At 44.8% G+C, this 20,373-nt stretch overlaps 2 pseudogenes across 2 annotated transcripts in view; both read left to right on the top strand.

The window, feature by feature from the left end:
* The window catches only part of LOC146838976 (uncharacterized), a 33,400-nt pseudogene extending 16,215 nt beyond the window's left edge, over nucleotides 1–17,185 (top strand). Inside the window, exons 2-3 of the transcript XR_014960748.1 lie at nucleotides 4,337–4,428; nucleotides 13,293–17,185. The product of XR_014960748.1 is annotated as an uncharacterized LOC146838976 (transcript). The remainder of the gene's footprint in view (nucleotides 1–4,336; nucleotides 4,429–13,292) is intronic.
* The window catches only part of LOC146838975 (uncharacterized), a 111,935-nt pseudogene that overhangs the window by 16,218 nt on the left and 75,344 nt on the right, over nucleotides 1–20,373 (top strand). The window contains exon 2 of the transcript XR_014960743.1: nucleotides 4,337–4,428. The product of XR_014960743.1 is annotated as an uncharacterized LOC146838975 (transcript). The remainder of the gene's footprint in view (nucleotides 1–4,336; nucleotides 4,429–20,373) is intronic.

Genomic DNA, 20,373 nt, shown 5'->3' on the forward strand with positions numbered 1-20,373 from the left:
TACTTAAGTTAGAGGATTTTGTAAAGTGAACTGTGTGACAATTGATTTGTGCAAAGCGTGTTAAATGAAAGGCTGTAAGATGGCAGGCTTTTTCTAACACAACACTGAAATAGCTAAGGGAACAGTTCAAACATTTCAAATATAATTCACTAGTTATGAAGAACCATTTTTATAATTCTGTGCGAAAAAAATATTTGATAAGATCAAAACAAATTATAACACTTTACTTGGTGATGTGAAAATTTTAAATATTTTTGCTGAAACCCTATTTCCAAACATTGTTTATGCCGTATATCGTTATATCAGCAAAACTACATGTTGGAGGGAAAGTTTTGTGGCCATGTCAATGGAAAGTATGCTATCTGTAAATGACAGTGCACTACCACATCATGCTTTGGTAATATTTTTATGAAATATGAGTTTTTAAACATGAACTGGGAAATATTCCTGCTCCTGCCCAGATGACAATGCTATTAGTGAACTAAGAGGCAAGCCAGGGATCATGTGTACCCTATATATGGGCTATATTCTTGTTACACAGGGAGCAAACATTAAGTCTAGTAAATAAAAAGAGTTTTTTTGTACAGAAGAAATAGTGAACTTGCATATTTGAATATTTGAAGGTGCTCTCTTATGTGATAAGAAGAAAAAAAGGCGGCTCCATAAGACAAAATATTTGCCTAGGATCACACAATTTGAGTCCAGTTCACGGGTTAAAGTACATTACAGGAGATTATTATAGTTACTAGACCTACAGGTCTAGTAACATTTTTATGCTTTTTCGAGTCCTGAAACCGTTCCAGCATATCTTGTCCCCCCACATACATGTGCTTAAGCTCTTTAGGAACCTTTGCACGTACTTCTGGTAAGTTGGATTTGGGATTGCCTTTCCCAGAAGTAGCTCTCTCTGCTGCTGTCTTCTTTAAGGCTATCATTTTACTCTCCGATAGTCTGTCTTTTCCCTGTCTTTCCTTTTCCCTTTTCTCCCCCCTATCCCTTTTTATTTTTACTTGAGTCCATTCCTCCTGTTTCTCCTGCTCCCTTCCTTCTTTCCTCTTGTTCCTGGCAAGCGAATCTCACCTCTTGCTCTTTAACTACCTGGCCTTCTCGTCTTCGTCAGTCTTATCTTCCGAAGAGCCAAATGTAAGTTCACAGTCTAAGTCAGACTTAAATCAGCCAACTGTGCGGAGGTGCAGGGAATAATTAAGGACAGGAAAATTGACTCGCAACACTCCTACACTCCGACTATAGGTAACATCACTACACAGACTGCAGAGATGCCTGCTTTATTGCTTGCACTTCAGAAGACTGAGCCAGGAGTTCCTACACTAATAGTGTCTGACTATTCCTTCTGTGTGCAACCCTACAATGCAGATTCACTGCACTGGAGAATGACTGGATTTAGCTATTCAAGAGGGAAACTAATTAAAAAGAAACGGCTCTGGGGAAAGATTAGCATTTTTCAACTCTCAAAAAGTGGCAGATGCAAATCTTTTTGACCTAGACCAACGTTTGACTGTTTTACAGAAAGCACAAGCGCTCAGATGGAAACTTAAATCAAACTAAAGACTGGTAGTAGGAATGTGACGATAAAACTGCGCTGTAAAACAATGATAGTTTCATTTGACCCTTGGGGAGAGAACTATCAGTCCCATAATACACTCACTAAAATATAGTGTAGTGAGAAAGTTATGAATCTTGAAACAAGTTCTGCTCCGTGGTGTTGGTACTCCTGCTTCATCAATTTTTTTGTAGATAGTCAAATAATATCCTTACTATGTCTTTGTGCCCTTGATTTCCAATATTTTATAGAAGTGGGCGAGCCAGTGAATGAGCTTTAGCTCAGCTCTGAGTATACTTGGATCCTCGGGCCAAAGCAAGCCAAGCCATTTGTCTGCCTCAGGAGACCTTCTTTAGGGGTGACTGACATATATTAAAAATCGTGTTTGACTTTGCCACACATGGTGAAGGCAGAGTTGGGATCAAGCAGTTTACACTCTTCTGCAGTCTGTAATGGCAGGCCTCTTGTTAGTAGTTTACTTGGGCTACTCAGGGTGGCACAAATAGTGCTTCAGGCCCTGGTGACCCCTTTAACACCCATACCCTGGGTACCGTTGATACCATGTACTAGGGACTTATAAGGGGGTTAAAGCCCTTGCCAATTGGAGATGCATCACATATAGCAATTTCAGCCTGCTCCAGTGCACTTTCAGAGTCGTAACCAACAGCATTTGGAGCAAAAATTGTGTGGGTGACCATCCAAAAAGGGTACTTTCCTCCAGAGGATGACAGAGGCAGTCTTGGGGCATGCACCCTGTGAGCCCTCTCTATATTAAAGCACGGGGATAGCTCTCTGTCTGGAATTCATGTTTTAAACCAGTCTACCCGGTTTGTTGTCCTCTGCGCCCTTTGGCAGTCCCACCAGCCGCAGATTATTTCTGGATGTTCGGCTTTCTGCATCTTTCATGCGGTGTTTGAGGAGTGTCGTCAGCTCATTCAGTCTTTTATGCTTTTGTGGCGTCTGCCACATCTTCCAGGGAGGAAATGCGCCCCTCTACCTCCATAGCTCATGAGGATACGTATAGACGGGGGAGTGAGACCTCCACCCCATAAATCTTATCGGTTAAGTCTTTTTTTGGTTGTCTTTGATCACTTGGTGACCTGCTGCTGGGGAAACTGTCTCTGCCTGTGGCATGAAGGGAGGCCCTGTACTCCTCCCTCTACCTACCCGCTATGTGCCACCTGTTTTGGTGTATTTATCTATCTGTCCCTGGCCCCCTGCAGCCTTCTCCTTCACCATGTTGGCAATCCAATATCCATCATGAGTATTTGCTGCCTTGGGCACTCACACGTCCTCAGTTGCTTCTCCAGGGCTATTGGTTGTCACCGTTGCGGTGCAGGGGCAGATCAATGCCATCCCCCACTCCTCACCTTTGTGTCTGTCAGCAAGGAGTAGGCCGTCTTTATCCTGCGTCATCGCCTGGTTGGTCCTCATCACTCTTAGGCTCACACAGTGGGTCAGAATTGGTGCGAGGGGAAGGCCGCCTCGCGTATAGAGAAGGCTAAAGATGAGAGTGGTGCCTATCCACCTCTCGCGGCACCAACGGAAGTGTCAGTGGGTGACATCCACCCTCACGCTCCACTCTGGGGTCTTGACAGGTATTCTCAGCCTGTCTCCTCTCTCAGGAGAGCCGGCAGCAGTGGGGGAGAGAGCCAAGTTCGATCCCCCTGTGCCCAGCTGCCACAGCTGGAGTCCCCGTGGAATGACCACTTCTCCTCCTCAATGTCTGTTCAATGGCCGCTGACCGTGTTTTCAGCCCCTTCTCCATTCATGGTCGGTCCAGCAGCAGGACACAGTGATTGGGGGCAGGTAGTCAGCCACCAGCAAGGGCTATATCTGCAAATCCTGAGGAAATCATATTGGCTTTAGGTTTAGGAAATCCGCCTTGGAGGCAAGCTGCTGGGGAATTGTATGTTATTCCCTGTTGCGGTATTAATGCAACGTCTCTGTTTCCCAACTTTTGTTCCAGTTCATTTTGCACCTGGAAAACGCTGTAAAGTCTGATATGGTGGACATGAGTGCTGGCAGAGGCTAAAGTAAGGGGTATGTTGTCTGCTTACAGCATCATTTCCAGGTTGTTGGCTTTGGTTTCAGTTCCCCAAATGTCTTCTGAGCAGCATAGGGTGAATGTGAGGGGCTCTAGGTCTATCAGGAAGAGTATGGGTGAAATGAGACATCCCTGCCTCATGCCACATCCAATGAGCTTCTTTCTCTTCCTTTACCTTTTGCTCTTCTCTGCCATCTGCTTTGGATGCCATCTGTTTGTTCTCATCCAAGTGCGCACTTCACATTATGTGTTTTATGCATGCTCAGAATTTAGATTTTCCTAAGTGTAAAGAGTCAGAAAGTCTTGAGTATTATGCATTTCATCTCTAGCTTTATCAGCATCCACGCTAAACACAGTTATAAAAAGACTGCACTTCCCAGAGCCCATTGATATGCATGACTACAGAAAACTGCACCTGGTGCACCATCATGACACACTAGATCTCTTAGTTAATCCTCCTGTGCATGCAGCAAGTCCTCTTCTCTGATGATGCTCATTAAAAACAAGATGCATGGGCTTTTCTGTTTTCAGTTTCTATGGGTTCGAAATTGTGGTATTTTTTTCAGTGTTTTACTAACTTTTAAAACATTTTTGCTCTGTAAAGATTCTCAGGGCTGGTGTTTATCCAAAGAATGTTGAGTTTGTTTCCTTCTCTTGCTTGTCCCTATTGCCATTTCTAATGTCCATCTATTTTCTCCTAACTCTCTTTTTTGAATTTGCTCTTTCAGGTAATGTTTTAGTGTTTTGCTCACCTCCAAACCTGTCTCATTTCCCATTGATCGCCCTCCAGCAGTCTAATCCCAGGATGTGCAGGATGGAGGTATGTTGGCATCTCATTATCTTATTAATATTTGATTGCAGCTGGTGAAAGTTTTTTTTTTTAAATTATTCTTTTAAAACATCAACAAAAGGAAACTCATTGAGGGATACAGGTTACAGGGAGCATCAATGAAATAATATATGTGACATATGTAAACACATCATGGTTGGACAGCATTGCCATTTACATCAGTGTGGGAGCAAGATCTACTAAGGTAAAGGGTGATCGCAAGGCGAGGAGGACGGTGAGTACTACAAAACATGCCAATCCTAATAGCAGGCAGTGCGTCAATAAAACAATAAATTATAAGGAAGTAGGTGTAAGGGGGAGGCTGCAGGGAACACATAAGGGTAGATCAACATGATGTCTAATCCATGTAATCTGCCGGCGCGGCTCCCGGCCCCATCGTCTACAGGGAAACAGAGATCGCATGGACAGGAGGATATACATCATACTTGGGTACATTTGTACAGAAGTTATGCATTCATGGGGTCCCACACATTGTTCCTTCATGGTGGTCGAATATTGTTCTTGGCTTCTAGGTTAAGGATATACATATCCCAGTTCACCCCACCCACTCTCCCCACTCCTCCAGTGAGTACCATGTGTAGTGTGTTGGCCTCTGCTCGTGCACAGTGCAGGAGAGTATGCAGCTGCCTCTTAGTGTCCAGCACAGAGGCTGCTTTCCAAGACATTTCTATTTGGCGCTTGAAAAGTACGTATGCAAGGTCTATCAACCGGTGTAAATGTTTGCTCCCTTTGCTTTAGGGCGAAGGCCTAGCAGGCAGGATTCAGGAGTAGGTGACCGTGTATGGTCTGCGGGTTCCACTATGGTGGTTGTAACCTCGAGCCATGACACCTGTAGTGGTGAGCACTCCCACACCATATGTTAGAAGCTGGCATCAGCCAGTTTACAGTGCGGGCACTCTGGTTTCGAATCAGGAAACATGAGCTGGATACAGTGGGGGGAGAGATAACTGTGATGTGTGTAGTTAAACTGTGTGATTTGGAATCAAGGGTTCAAGTAACCCTTTGCAACATGTTGTAGCGCCCGCATGCATGACTTGAGCGGTTGCGAGAGCACAGCGTTCCATCTAGCCAATGCCGTCCCGGTGTGCAGCTGGTGAAGGGTTAATGGTCGGCATTTAACATACCTTCCTGTTGCCCTGTTCTTCAAACGATCTATAAAGATTGGCTAAGGTAGGGTGCTCAGCTCTGTGTTATTGGAAGCCAGCATCCTACTACCCAGTTCTTGATCTTAGAATACTACTGAGCTATAAATGTATTATTTCTGTCTGATCTGGGCCTGCACCCGCTCTACCTGTCATAGAGGAGAAGCTGCTGAGGAATTAGCACACATGCTGCTAGTTTCAGACTCTTCGGGCACAATGCAGTAACAATCCACTATCCAGCTGCCTCACCTATCACTTGTTGACTCTGTCCCTGCCTTGGACCCGATAGGGAGCTCTGTTGCTTATTGGTTAGGTTTGGCTGTACAAATACCACATGAATAGCACCTTTTTCGAAGGAAGAACACTTTGGTAAAGCAAACTCTGCTGTTGTGTAACGCAGCTGAGATAGTAAAGACCCTTGTAGCCTGCAGCACGCTTTGGATCATTTGCTGGTGGGTTTCACACCATGAATTAATTCGATTTTACGTTGTTGAGCTGTGCTTATGGCATTTTGTGTGTATTTGCTTAGCATGTGGGCCTATGTAAAAGCTGTGTAGGGACTGTGTACTTGCAGGCATGTGTGAGAGTCGCAGAACACACTTTATCTTTGTGTTATGTGCAGCGTGCACTGTTCTGGTGCATTCTCCATCTTGTGGAAAGAATGAGGTTCTAGAGTCACCAGGCACCTCCATTTTTTGTGCAAAGTACCTCGAGTGTTGGAGTGTATGGCTTTGTGTGTCATGCTGGCAATTTAATAATTAATTTGTGCCTCGTAAGGGAGCCAGTTAAGTGATTTCAAATAAGGTGTAATGTGGTTATTGCTTTCAGATCCAGTAATAAGCCTTGCAGCTTAATTAAGGGGGGCCAACTTTGTTCTAGGAAGGCCGCAAAGGGTTACATTTCCATAGTCCAGTCTGGAAATAACTAGGGCTTGAGCAATTGACTTGAAGTCATCGAGGGGAGGAAAGGTTTGATTTTCCTTAAGATCCCCATTTGAAAGTAAGCCCCATCCTGCTTTCTAGTAAGTCAAGGAGGCTGTCATGTTTGACCGTATCAAATGCTGATGAGAGGTCAAGGACGCTGAAAAGGCAGGATTCATTTTTATCAAGCATTTGTAACACGTCATCAACTATGTGAGTCAGGGCTGATTCAGTGCTGCTTGCCTGAAGGAATGCGGATTGGAATTGGTTTAAGAGTTGGAATTGCTCTATGCGATTGCATAGATGGGTATGGGCACATTTATAGAGGAGCTTTGAAAGAGTCGGGATGCTAGAGATAGGGCAGAAGTTATTTAGATCAGTGTGTTCCGCCATGGGTTTTTTAAGAATGGGGGTTATCTGTCCAGAATTGAAACTGTTTGAAGAGTGTATTGAATTAATGAATCATTTACTATTTTGGTTCAGAGTGGGAGAAGAGATGTGAGAAGTTGGCCTGGCATATGCTGGTCACTAGTTATAGTGGCCACCTTGCACCAGTCCAATTCGACTCTTGGTAGATAGGTTTAAAGACAACCTTTTAAAGAAAGCTATCCTAGTGGTAGCTGTGGAGAGCAGCCTTCAGGCTAAGTCTCTGAGGAATGTAAAGCAGCTTGTTTTACCTTATAATCTCTTGAATTACCAAATGAAAAGACACCACACAGGTATATATATCAAATATATATGTATTTATTTCTAAATATACTCTACTAATCTCTTTATGAGATTAGAGCCAGGTAAACATTAATAATATCAACAGTTCTCAATAAATTAAGCACAAATATGGCTGTAGCCCTAGGGGCGTACCAGACCATATACTAAAATAGTGGTATAACAAACTCGACTTGCAAAAGTAAGGGGTCTAGGGCCTTGGGAATCGCTGGGGCTTCACTGCTGCAGTGTTTACAGGTAAGTAATCAGCCCACAGGAGACGCGTGCAGTGTCTAAACACGCACGCGGGTTTCAATGCGTTTCAATGGCAAATGTCGCGGTTTGTATTTTACAGTTCTAGGGCACTTCGGAATGGACAACAAGCAAACAACTTACAGGGTAAGTACTTCGATAGCCAATGCGCACTTGGGCACCGTAATGCCAGAGTTACCTCACCCAGGGAAGCCGGGTGCAGAGGTGTCCTTTGGTGTCGGGTCGCGATGCTGCTTTCAATGGGAATCGGTGAAGTCTTGCTGCTGGTGTCGTCGGGTGAAGTGTCCGTGGAAATCCAACGATGGATTGGAGTTGCAGGTGACCTAGAAATTGAGGGGACAGAGTTCAGAGTCACTTGCCAGTGACCGGTGGCCTTCAGGATAGCTGACCACAACTGTCGAGTCTCTTCACGTCGCTGATGGTGGTTTGTCTCTTCGCCCACGTGGTCCAGGAGAGATCGAGGAAGACCAACAGCTGGATTTGGAGGGTCCCATGACGTCTGCAGCTGATGGCGGTGTCGGCACTCGGATCAGAGTTAACAAACCTTGGCAACTGCAAGTCTCGTGTAGAATGAAGATCTTGGATGGTTCAGACCAGCAAGGTCCGATGGACTTACCCAGCGAGGGTAAGTGAGGGCAGGCCCAGAGCAACCAGGCGAACCCTTGGAGCAGTTCAGAAAGTCTTCGGGCGGGCTACTAGCCAACGGGCAAGCAACCGCAAAGACGCCTTTGCAGGGAAACTTCAGGAGCAGCCCACGGTCACTCGGGACGAGGTAGGCCGCTGATCTTGGGTTCCAGACCTGCTAGGGACTTGGACATTAAGTGGTCCAAAGCACAAGTTTGTAGTTCGTCGTTCAGGGCTTGCACTCGAAATTAGTGCACGGTTCCCTGGTATTGCTGTACCTCGTCACTCGTGAAGTCCAGACGCCACAGCTTCGCTGGGGACTCAAAATGGCCGACGAGAGGTCAGGAAATCAGCTTCAGGGGACGCAGGGACTTCGGGCTCCGGCGGGAGCGGTAAAGTTTGCAACCGTTGTTCAGTCCTTTAGGTGCCTGCCAAGCAGGGGAGTCACTCCTTGACTCCAAGGGAGATCCTTCGGTCTTCTAAGGATAGTAGAAAGTTGAAGGGCCAGGAGTCTTCTTCGTTGAGCGTCGTCCAGGTGTAATCTAAATTGCGTTGGCAATGTGTGGTATCTTATACTGATAAGATGGGAGGGACTAGCTCTATGGCCACTCCTCTAGGAGGGCCAGGGTAGTGGGTGGTTACACCCACTTCCCTTTCTCCAGTTTCGTGCCAGGACAGGGGCAGGCAGCCCCTGAACCGGTTTGAGCTGGCATATGCACAGAGGAGCCTACTGCTCCCCCAGTGCAGGACTTCAAAGCACTCTGAGTGCACCCACCCAGCTCCAATACACAAAATCCTGTCTGGGAGGTGGTGACACCTCCCTGTGACAGGAAACCCTTTGTTGAGCTCCCTCCTCTGCGAGTTTCGGTCAGCAGCAGGAGGGCAGCCCGGTGTCTGTGCTGGTGGCATCCATTTTGTGATGCCAGGGCTCTAGATGATTTTTACCGTGTAGTACAGGGTGTACATGTCGTCCCCTCTAGAAGGGTGGGATCCTACTCCCACACCAGTTACTGGTGTGGGTGTAGGATTCCAAGTTGTTTGACACCAAACACGATATGTTTTGATGCAGTCATTCCAAAGTTAGCATTTACCGGGAGGTAATAATGCACTTAAGAGTATATGGTTTAACCGCATCCACAAACAGCAGCAGAGGATAGACTCTGCCAGCTGCAGAGGGGTCCTGCTCAGGCAGGAGCACCCCCTCACATAGTAAACCAAGCACCCTGCCCTTGGGATTGATAGGGCCTACCATAGGGGTGACTGATAGGTTTATATGTGTGTGTATGGTGAGATATAGGAACCTATACCTCAGTGAGGAGTGCTAACACTACCTCACACAGGCTGCAGTAGCAGGCCTGTGGTGTCAGATTGTGAGTGCTTCCCAGGGGTGGCATAATACATGCTGCAGCCCCTGGTAGGCCTGTGAAGTACCAATGCCCTAGGTACCTAAGGTACCATATACTAGGGGCTGATAAGGTACCACAGTATCCAATCACTAGTGCATCTAATATGCACACCGAGTTGTTTAGAGAGATCAGTTAGACTGGGGCCCTGATTAGCAGGGACCCAGCCAGACTATAGCCAGAAACCAGTGTATACATCAGAAAAAAAGTGGGGGCAACACAAGTGCAGATCCTACTCTCCTACAAGAGAGGTTTTAATCTCAATGAAGAGATTTGAAGGAAGCGGATCGCTGAAGTGCTTTGAAGGTTTAAATGTTGATAGGATTTGTAGTATGGTCATTTCATCAAAGGATTTGAATGAACACCATGCTGCAATATTTTTGGGGGTGTGTGCTGGACGCTCAGGCCAAATAGGCGGGTGGGGTCTGACGTGTGAAGGCGTCGGGAGGAGATCCAATCCAGTCTTTAAGTCACTTTCAATTTATTTTTTGTCTTTTCCAGGAAGAAGGCTGCAAATTCTTAGCGGCTAGGCTGCAGATTAGACCCAGAAAGCAGGTTGAGTTTCCTGTTGGATTGCAATTTCACGAGTTCAAACTGTTTTAGGTCAGTTCCTGGCATTGTTTAGATGTTTCCTAAAGACATTTGCTTTTGAGCTATGTATGTGTTTTTGTTGTAAATGATTCTTAGAGATCTCAGTTGCTGGAGGTGTTCGAGCGAGGAGGAGAATCTCCATGACCATTCAGCCAATCTTAGATTGCATCTTTCAGCGTTTAGACTAGCATTGTACCAAGGCTTGGAGTCTTTGGCGGATACTCTTTTTAGTTGGAGGGGTGCCATAGAGTCTAGAATGTTTGTCTTTGAATTAGTGTCATGAACAGTAAGGTCCTGGACATCTGACATGTCCTATGGAGGGGGTAGGATGTAATTGCTGATAGATGTCAGTTCATTCAGGTGTATGTTTCGAGGGTTCCTTTTCCAGTGTCTGTTTTTTTTTAATTTGAACCTTTTTTGAGGACAGCGATTCAGTGATGAGCAAAGTGATGCAGTGGTGGTCTGTCCAATCACATGGAATGATAGCTTCAAGTTGAATGGAATTAGCTTTTGAGATAATTAGATCCAAGGTCGCTCCCAGGTTGTGGGTAGGACTTTCGCATATTTGGATCAAGTTTAGGTCAGCTAGGAAGGTTTTTAGGCTAATCACTGATATGTCATTAGGGTCATTCTAGTAGAGGTTAAAGTCACTCAGGAAGATTTGGGCGCAGTATACACCAGAGTTGGTTGTGATGATTTCCATAATTTGTTCATTCGATGGGAGGTTATCTCCTGGAGGGTGGTAAAACGCATGCAATTTGTATCAAGGTCTATCTTTACTCAGGATATCAATGCCTAGATATTCACACGAGATGAGAGTAACGTTTTGTGCTTGCTTCACAGAGAGATTATTGTAGTGAGTACAGGGGATACCTCCACCAGGTCTGTTTGGTCTATCTAATCTGATGATGTCATAGATGGGCGGTACTAGAATGTCGAGCGTTGGTGTGGAGGAGGCATTTAGCCAAGTTTCAGTCAGGTGTATAAGGTAAAGATCATGAGTTAGGATAAGGTCAGCAATATCCACCGCGTGTTTAGATGCCGATCTGCAATTGAGCAGTGTATATTTCAGGTGGGGTATGGCGACAGCGGAGGCAGCCTGAGTTTTGGGAATTTGCTTGAAGTTGGAATTGTTAATTGCTCTGGGATTGGGCCTAGGATCTCTATGTGGATTCGACTGAAGGAGGAGGGAGTAAATATTGTTGTCCGAAAGAGTATCTTTCATCCTGATGTGTCGGGTGGAGGCGTTGGGGTAGGGAATTGTCTTCCAGGTCAAATGAGGAGATGTTGCGATTGCTGAGATCCCATTGGATGTGCGGGGTGACATCTGTCTAACATGATTGTTATTAGATTGCTAAAGGGAGTGTCTATTTTTACCCATCGGCCTCATGGGACACCAACAATTAACGAGCTCGGAGGTGGGGGATATTACGCTTTGAACCTTAGCCTTAAATTGATGAAGGTCCTGCGAGATCTCAGTGAGTTTGAAGTAAATAGTAATGTGGGAACAGGTGGTCGTGATGTGGGTCAGGGGGCCAGGAGAGAGGGTGCTCTGGTCTATGGTGTTAGTGAGAAGCTGTGTTTGGAGAACCAGGGGAGTGGGAATAGAGCTGGAGTCATGATTGAGGAGTGGGGGTGTGGGACTCATAAACTGGTTGATGAGGAGATCAGAACCATGTTATTGGTCAAGTTAGGGGGTTCCCATATAGCAAGTGTCATAGTTTGGTCCAAAGGGGGTGTCACAGACTTATCAGTGGTGACAGCGGGGGAATGTTCAGAGGTCAGGTGCAGAGATGAGGTGATGGTGTTTGTATCTAGTCTGTGTATTTCAGTGGTCACTGCTCTAGGGGTGTGGAGAGGGATCAGACTATTATGACGACAACTGTTGGTTGAATCAAGCGGCAAGGGTAATGGTAAATGAATGCTGTTCGGTAATCTCATGAAGGTGGATGGGGAGGAGGAGAAAGGGGTGGAGCAATACAAGTAGTGTGGAGAGGGGAGGATACAGAACTTTCTTCATTATAGAGAGTTTGATGAGTGAGGAAAATTTCATCACGTAGTTCTAGGTTGCGTTCAAATGCTTGGCTGAGGAAAATCCCATTATTATAAAGGGAGATGGTTGCTTCTGCTCGGCAAACGATAGAGGTAGTTACCCAGAGTCTGAGACCATGGGGCTCTTTAGTGGATGTAGTGATCCGGAGCAGAGAGCATAGAGCTTTCCTTCATTGTGCGGTCTTTTGGTGTAAAAGATAAGGTCACTTATGGTAGCTCCTTTATTCGTGCAGACATAGGGGGTGGAAATAAGGGTTTCTGGGTAGCATTTGAAAAGTTTGTGTTTGAAGTTCGTAAAAACGCTATTAGATAGTTTAGGGGGGTATATGATAGTGTAGGAATTACAGCCGGCTGGAACCAGTTTGGAGTCTAGTGATCTTCGAAAAAGGGAATCCATGACTAAGGGCAGAGTGGAAAGAGGGGAGGGACCAGAGTATTACATGCTCACATGGGGGGAAGCTGAGGGGAGTTGAGGAGAATAGGGTATGGTCAGATGAAGGAAGGAAGGGATGGAGCAAATCCTGGGGTGGTTGGAGGAAAGTTCCATGACTCCGTTCTACAAAGGCAACCCATTAAACAGCAGCATTATGACAGAAGATGTCCAGAGAGAAGAGGGTACTCTTTCTGTTTTGGGCTTCCCAGCGTTATATGCATGCGATAACTAGGTGGAAATCAGCTAATACTGAAGAGAGGATCCAGCTGTTGAAATACATTAGGTCAAACTAGATTATGCAATTAGGAAGATAGAGTAGAGGGATAAGGGGATGGGATGAACAGTGGCCTAGGATGCAATTGGAAATTCGGATCCATCTCTTACTCCAAGAGCTGTTCTTGTTTTAACAAAACCTTTACCATATGCATCTACCTAAAGCTGTAACTACTATACGAGTGCTATGCGAGCGCCCTTTTTTTGCTAAGTTAATCCATGCACACCTTTGCTGAAATAAATAAGATTGTGGCATGTTTAAAGGAACTTTTATGTAAATATCTCTGTATGGTTAAATATGCCTTCATAAGTTTCAACAATAGTAATAAACGAGATGCTTTTACAATCAATTTAAAATTGTGTATGTGCATGCCGGTATTTTCCATTTAAGTAATTTAAATCTCTGTACATCCGACAGAAAACAATCCTTGACTGTACAACATGTTTAAGAATAATGAAGATAATACTGGAAATCTGCAAAAGCAAAGTCGGAAACATTGAGTTCCAGTAATCAGTAAAACATAAGTGCCATCGGAGACAGCCGAACCTGAACATAAACTGACAGATCTTGGAAGTACCGTCAAGGGCAATTCGGTGGTTCTACGAGTCTCAGCTGTGCACCTCCGTGCCTCAAGATGAAGAAATGACCTTTAGAAAATTAGGACAACACTGATCAACCACTTCTTGTGTAATCATGTCCAGTACCAGCTCTGATCATGAGTTGGTTACTGCAGTGCTCTGCTTCCTAAAGTGATACCAGACCACCATTCAGTGCTAGAGGTGTATTGTAAACTCTTTCAGGCCATTCCAAAGCAACCAGCGAAAAGCGCAGTTAACTGAAAGTTAAAAGAAATGGGGGTTCTGCTATATAAAACACAGAGTACTGTCCCAGTGTGCACCAACCAGAAGGACAATGGATCTTTACTCGCAAGCTCGCAGAACCATTTTCCAGTCTAAAGACACTATCGCCCACAAAGAAGCCTTACACATGTTATGAGTGTGACGAGTATTTGGTGACCTTTGCACTTTAGTGTTTAGTGGGAACGCAAATGTGCAAAATACCACACACATACAGGGAGCATGAGAATAACACAAGTGCTTTTTCTGTCATGTTGACCCTTCAGGAAGCACAGTCAAGAGATGTAGAAAAATACATACCTGACTCCGAGACACTAACCAAGAAAGAAAAAACATACGCCTTCAGTGAATGTGGAAGTAGTTTTACAGAATCATCTAAACTCAGAAGTCATCAGCGAACACACACAGGTGAAAAGCCATTTAAGTGCAGTGAATGTGGGAAGAGCTTTATATATTTACCAGGCCTGAAACGGCATCAGAGAACACACAGAGGGGAAAAGCCATACAAATGCAAGGAATGTGTGAAGAGCTTTAGTCAATCTGCACACCTAAAACGGCATCAGGGATCACACACAGGGGAAAAACCATTCAAGTGCAATGAATGTGAGAAGAGCTTTATATATTTATCACACCTAAAACTCCATCAGAGAACGCACACTGGAGAAAAACCATATCATTGCAGTGAATGTCTGAAGAGCTTTAGTCATTTATCACACCTAAAAAAGCATCAGAGAACACACACACGGGAAAAACCATATTTTTGCAGTGTATGCGGAAGTAGTTTTAGTGACTCATCAACATTAAAAGTTCATCAACGAACACACACTGGAGAAAAACCATACCATTGCAGTGAATGTGAAAGTAGTTTTAGTTCCTCTTCAGGATTAATGTATCATCAACAAACACACACAGGGGAAAAACCATATAATTGCAGTGAATGTCTGAAGAGCTTTTGTCAATTATCACACCTAAAAAAGCATCAGAGAACACACACAGGAGAAAAACCATATCATTGCAGTGAATGTGGAAGTAGTTTTAGTGACTCATCAACATTAAAAGTTCATCAACGAATACACACTGGAGAAAAACCATATGATTGCAGTGAATGTGGAAGTAGTTTTAGGAATTTGTCAATATTAAGGAATCATCAGAGAACACACACGGGGGAAAAACCATATCATTGCAGTGAATGTCTGAAGAGCTTTTGTAGATTATCACAGCTAAAGCGGCATCAAAGAACACACACGGGGGAAAAACCATATCATTGCAGTGAATGTGGAAATAGTTTTAGTGAATCTTCAACATTAAGGAATCATCAGCGAACACACACAGGGGAAAAACCATTTAAGTGCAGTGAATGTGTGAAGAGGTTTAGTCGATTAACAGACTTAAAATACCATCAGAGAAAGCACACAGGGGAAAAACCATACAAGTGCAGTGAATGTGTGAAGAGCTTTTGTCGATTATCACACCTCAAACAGCATCAGTACACACACACTGGGGAAAAAAACATTCAAGTGCAGTGAATGTGGAAGTAGTTTTAGTGACTCTTCTTCATTAATGTATCATCAACGAACACACACCGGGGAAAACCATTCAAGTGCAGCGAATGTGGGAAGAGCTTTATATATTTATCATACCTAAAACTCCATCAGAGAATACACACTGGAGAAAAACCATATAATTACAGTGAATGCGTGAAGAGGTTTTGTCAATTATCAAGCCTAGAAAAGCATCAGCAAACATACACTGGGGAAAAACCATGTCATTCCAGTGAATGTCTGAAGAGCTATAGTCAATTTTCACACGTAAATGAGCATCAGAGAACATACACAGGGGAAAAACCATTCAAGTGCAATGAATGTGGGAAGATCTATATATATATATATTTATCAGGCCTAAAACACCATCAGCGAACACACACGGGGTCAAAACCATTCCGGTAAAAAAAATGAGTTATTGTGAGATGAAGGAATTATAGAATATTATAAAATTACAATAATGCAGGACATTCAAATACCAGCTGATAAAAAGCTGAGGACAGAAGACTGAACTAGTAGGAAAAGAGAAAAACATATATATTTGAAAAAATATAAAATTGTCTATTCTCTGCTTTTTTTTTTATTTCCCTACATCTAGGAAAAACATGAAATATCAGGGAACCCATTGGAAGACTAGCAGTATAGAAACATTGTTGGTTTTTATTCTGTGAGAGAGTTATAACGAGAGAAATCCACGCACACCTGACCATGCTACCTTTAAAATCAACACCATGAACAATGCTTGGACTAAACATGGTACTTTCAGCTAATTTTAGAGATTAGTAATAAAACATATAAACCCAACACACTCAAAACAATTTAACACGCACAAAATGAACATTCTTCAGAGCTGGCTGTGGTTTTGGTCAGTTTATGCATCATTAATGGTTCTGTGACAGCGGCAAGAGAACAGTTTAGAAAAACAGTAGAAGTGATAGTAGGAAAATGTGATCTGCAGCACTCTGGGTTAACCCTTGCAGTGCATGACATTTACCTCTGAAGCTCTGATGTGGAACAAATGATGATCCAGGCCAAGTTCTTCAATTCAAAAGAGTGCAGGATCAATAATGAAGGTCGTAGAGCTGCAGCTGTGTGATTGCCAGGCCGATCACATGACTTGACTTCAGATGAGTGCAGGATCAATAATGCCTTCCTGTCTTGTATGGCATGGTGGGTGTTCACTGAGAACCAACTTCTAAACCTAGGCGGAGGGCACTGGGGATGCTCCAACTTATTTAAAAGGTAGTTTGATTGGTCAACAAGACAGCTGTCCCTAGCTCTCATTGAAATGCACAGAATAAGGCGGTCATCAATTTCTGTGACGCCAAGTTGCTAACACTGAGGTGACAGATAAAAGGATAACAGAGCGGCAATTTGCCAAGAGTTATGAGCTGAGCAACATTTTCAATGTATTAGGGCCCTTTAAATGAAAATATTTCTTTTTAAAGAAAGCTAGTGTGAGAATCTCTGAATAAAGTTTCCTCCTAACCTCAAATGATCCAGATATTCTGTAGTAATTAGCCAAACCTATGAAACAAATCGCACCTAGAGAGTTTTAGCTCAAAAAGTGACTTCAGTAGCTTAAGAATTCCTTTCATCCGTAGGTTGGAGGATGCTTCTGGTAACATGTTTCCGCAGGTTTGATTTAACTAGCGGTGTGAATAACTATGAAATCTTTTTTGTCAGTCTGTGCATCTTTGAATGTGTAATCAAACGTGTAATCATTTTTAAATATAGGATGTATCTTATACTTTTGACGCACCAATTCCTTGTTTCCTACCAGTGTTAGTGAACTGATTAGTTAATGTAAAAATTCATTTTAGTTATTGACTTGTTCTTCTGCGCTATTGATGTATCAATTTTGTGGAATATTCGTGAATTCGAGAAAAATCTTGATTGATTCTTTCACTCATATTCTGTCTGCTCTTCTGTGATTTTTTATTTATGAAGAGAGAATGCTTTATGTATATCTAGAGTCTTCCTCATCGGGGAGGTGTGAGGGGCCCGATGTGACACTGTTAGTCAAAGCTTCAAGGGGAGGTCGCAGAGACTCAAAGCCAGAGGATTTCAATGTCGAACCGGTTTGTCTCCACTTAATTATCCTCACTGATCATAATACGTGACTGGATCAGGACCCCTCCTCCTTGTCCAGATGGGCTGCTAGCTGGGCATATTCAGCACAGGTTTGTAAATCAAGGTTTTGTGATATAAAACATGAAAGTAATGGAAACATGCAAGCATTACAAAGTAACGTGAGGGCGGTTTTCCCTCTGTTTCCATCTCTCAGCCTAGACCAAAGCTTCAGTCACTGCAATAGTTTGTTGTGGAGTATGTTGGCTTATGGCATTGTCTGTAGAAGAGATGGTGTTTCTGCTGCACGTGTGTGTGTGTGTTGTGTGTGTGTGTGTGTGTGTGTGTGTGTACACACACATTATTGCACCTGCCAGGTAAGGGGCCTGTGAAACAGTTGATCATACATGTCTGTGCGTTCTTAAAGTGCCTCAGCAGGAGGTTTCGTGTATGTAGGTTGGATGTGTGTGCGTGTGAAGAGGGTAGGGTTGCCTTTGCAGAGTGTGTATGTCTGTATGAGGTCTCTTCAGTGGGTCCATATGTTTGCAGGGTTCCTGACTTTGCAGATGATTGCAGGACTTTCAGTCTCTCTTCTTGGCCTCTCCGCTCTAAACAGGAAGATGAGCGAGCTCCCAAAGCAGAAGAGGCCTGGGAAGAGAAATAAGACCGGTACAGAAAGAAAAACGCAAAGGGTAGAGTAAAGTAAATAATATATATATATATCAGATAAAATACGAAATAAATAAATCTATAGGCGAGGGAACCAGAGCTCGAAAAGAAGGGCAGGAAAAGGAATGTGTAGGAGAGTAGGATCTGCCTCTTATGTTGCCCCCACTTTTTTTTTTAATGTTTACACTGATTTCTGGCTATAGTTTGGCTGAGACCCTGCTAATCAGGGCCCCAGCCTCTCTTGTCTCTAAACAAAATGGAGTGCATATTAGGTGCACTAGTGATTGCATACTGTGGTGCCTTATGAGTCCCTAGTATATAAGCCTGGGCGTAGTTCGCGAAGTAGCACTAGGCGCAGCTACGCAAAGTGCACTTCGCGAGCTACGCGTAGCACTTCGCGAACTGCATAGTACCCTGTTCGCACTGTGCAAGATGTTGTTTTCAATGATTGCACAGTACTGGTTGCTTGTCCGCACTGTGCAATCATTGAAAACGGCATCTTGCACAGTGCGAGCTGTAGTTTTCTGCCGCTCGAGTAGATTTTTACTCGAGCGGCAGCTTCCTCAACGCAGACTGGTAGTTTCTCATCGCGAGCGGTCGCAAGCATACACGACCACTCGCAATGAGAAACCTGACCTCCTCGCATTGAGAATCTCGCCGGGAGGTTTATTTTCCACGCTCGCGATCGCCAACTTGATGTTGCTGATCGCGAGCGAGGAAAAAGTCTCGCCGGGATGTCATTTTGCTTGCTCGCGGTCGCCAACTTGACGTTTAGGGCCGCGAGCAAGCAAAAAATGACCGCTGCACTACGCAACACTATGCTACGCGTGTTTGCACTGTGCTACGTGCAATTTGCGTAGTGCGAAGTAGCGCAAACTTCGCAAACTACGCGAGCGTAGTGTAGTGCTTTGCCCAGGCTTACTAGTATATGGTACCTTAGGTACGAAGGGCATAGGTACTTCACAGGCCTACCAGGGGCTTTAGCATGTAGTCTGCCACCCCTGGGAAGCAGACGAAATCTGACACCACAAGCCTGCTACTGCAGCCTGGGTGAGGTGGTGCTAGCACTCCTCACTGAGATATAGGTTCACTGTATCTCTCCCTGCACACACATTTAAACCTATCAGTCACCCCTAAGGCAGGCCCTATCAATCCTGAGGGCAGGGTGCTTGGTTTCCGTGTGAGGGGGTGCCTCTGCCTGAGCAGGGCCCCTCTGCAGTTCTCAGAGTCTATTCTCTGGGGCTGTTTGTGAATGCGGTCAAACCATATACTCTTAAGTGCATTATAACCTCACGGTTAATGCTAACTTTGGAATGGCTGCATCAGAACATGTCGAGTTTGGTGTCAAACGCTTTGGAATCATACCCCCACACCAGTAACTGGTGTGGGAGTATGATCCCACCCTTCTAGAGGGATAGACACGTACGTACTGTGGAAACGTGGTAGAATCCTGAAGAGCCCTGGCATCACAAAATGGATGCCACCAGTCACAGACACTGGGCTGACCTCCTGCTGATGACTGAAACTCGCAGTGAAGGAGGTCCAACAATAGGTATCCTGTCACAGGGAGGTGTGACCACCTCCCAGACAGGGTTTAGTGTATTGGGGCTGGGTGGGTGCACTCCTAGAGTGCTTTGAAGTCCTGCACTGGGGGAGCAGTAGGCTCCTCTGTGCATACACCAGTTCAAACCGGCACAGGGGCTACCTGCCCCTGCTCTGGCGTGAAATTGGATAAAGGGAAGTGGGTGTAGCCACCCACTCCCCTGACCCTCCCATAGGTGGGGTCATCGAGCTAGCCCCTCCCTTCCTTCTAGTATAAGTTAGGGAACCTTTGCCATTGCAAACTAGATACCCCTGGACGACGCTCTGAAGACGAATCCCGGACCTTCGACGTTCCACTACTTCTGGAAGATGGAAGAATCTCCCTTGGAGTCAAGGAGTGACTCCCTTGCTTGGCAGGCACCAAAAACTACATACTGCAGTCGCAAACTCCATCGCTCCCGCCGGAGCCCGAAGTCCCTGCAGCCCAGAAAGAGGGTTTCCTGACTTCTCAAAGACCATTGTTAGTCCCCAGCGACGAAGTGGACCCCACGAGTGACGAAGAACCGCAATCCCTGGGTACCGTGCACTATTTTCGAGTGCAACCCCTTCACGACATTCTACGAACCTGTGCATAGGGCCACGTGTGGTCCAAGCCTCTAGCAGGGATCCCTCCAAAGATTAGAGGCCTACCCCATCCCGAGTGACCGTGGGCCCCTGTTGAGTGGATCCTCCTAAGTCATCTTCGCGATCCCTTGCCGGTTGGCTCATGGGTCCCCTGAAGACTTTTCTACAGTTCCAAAGGGCTCCCCTGGTTGCTCC

The sequence above is a fragment of the Triturus cristatus genome, chromosome 4_2 (genome assembly GCF_964204655.1).
Source record: "Triturus cristatus chromosome 4_2, aTriCri1.1, whole genome shotgun sequence".
Taxonomy (NCBI): Eukaryota; Metazoa; Chordata; class Amphibia; order Caudata; family Salamandridae; genus Triturus; species Triturus cristatus.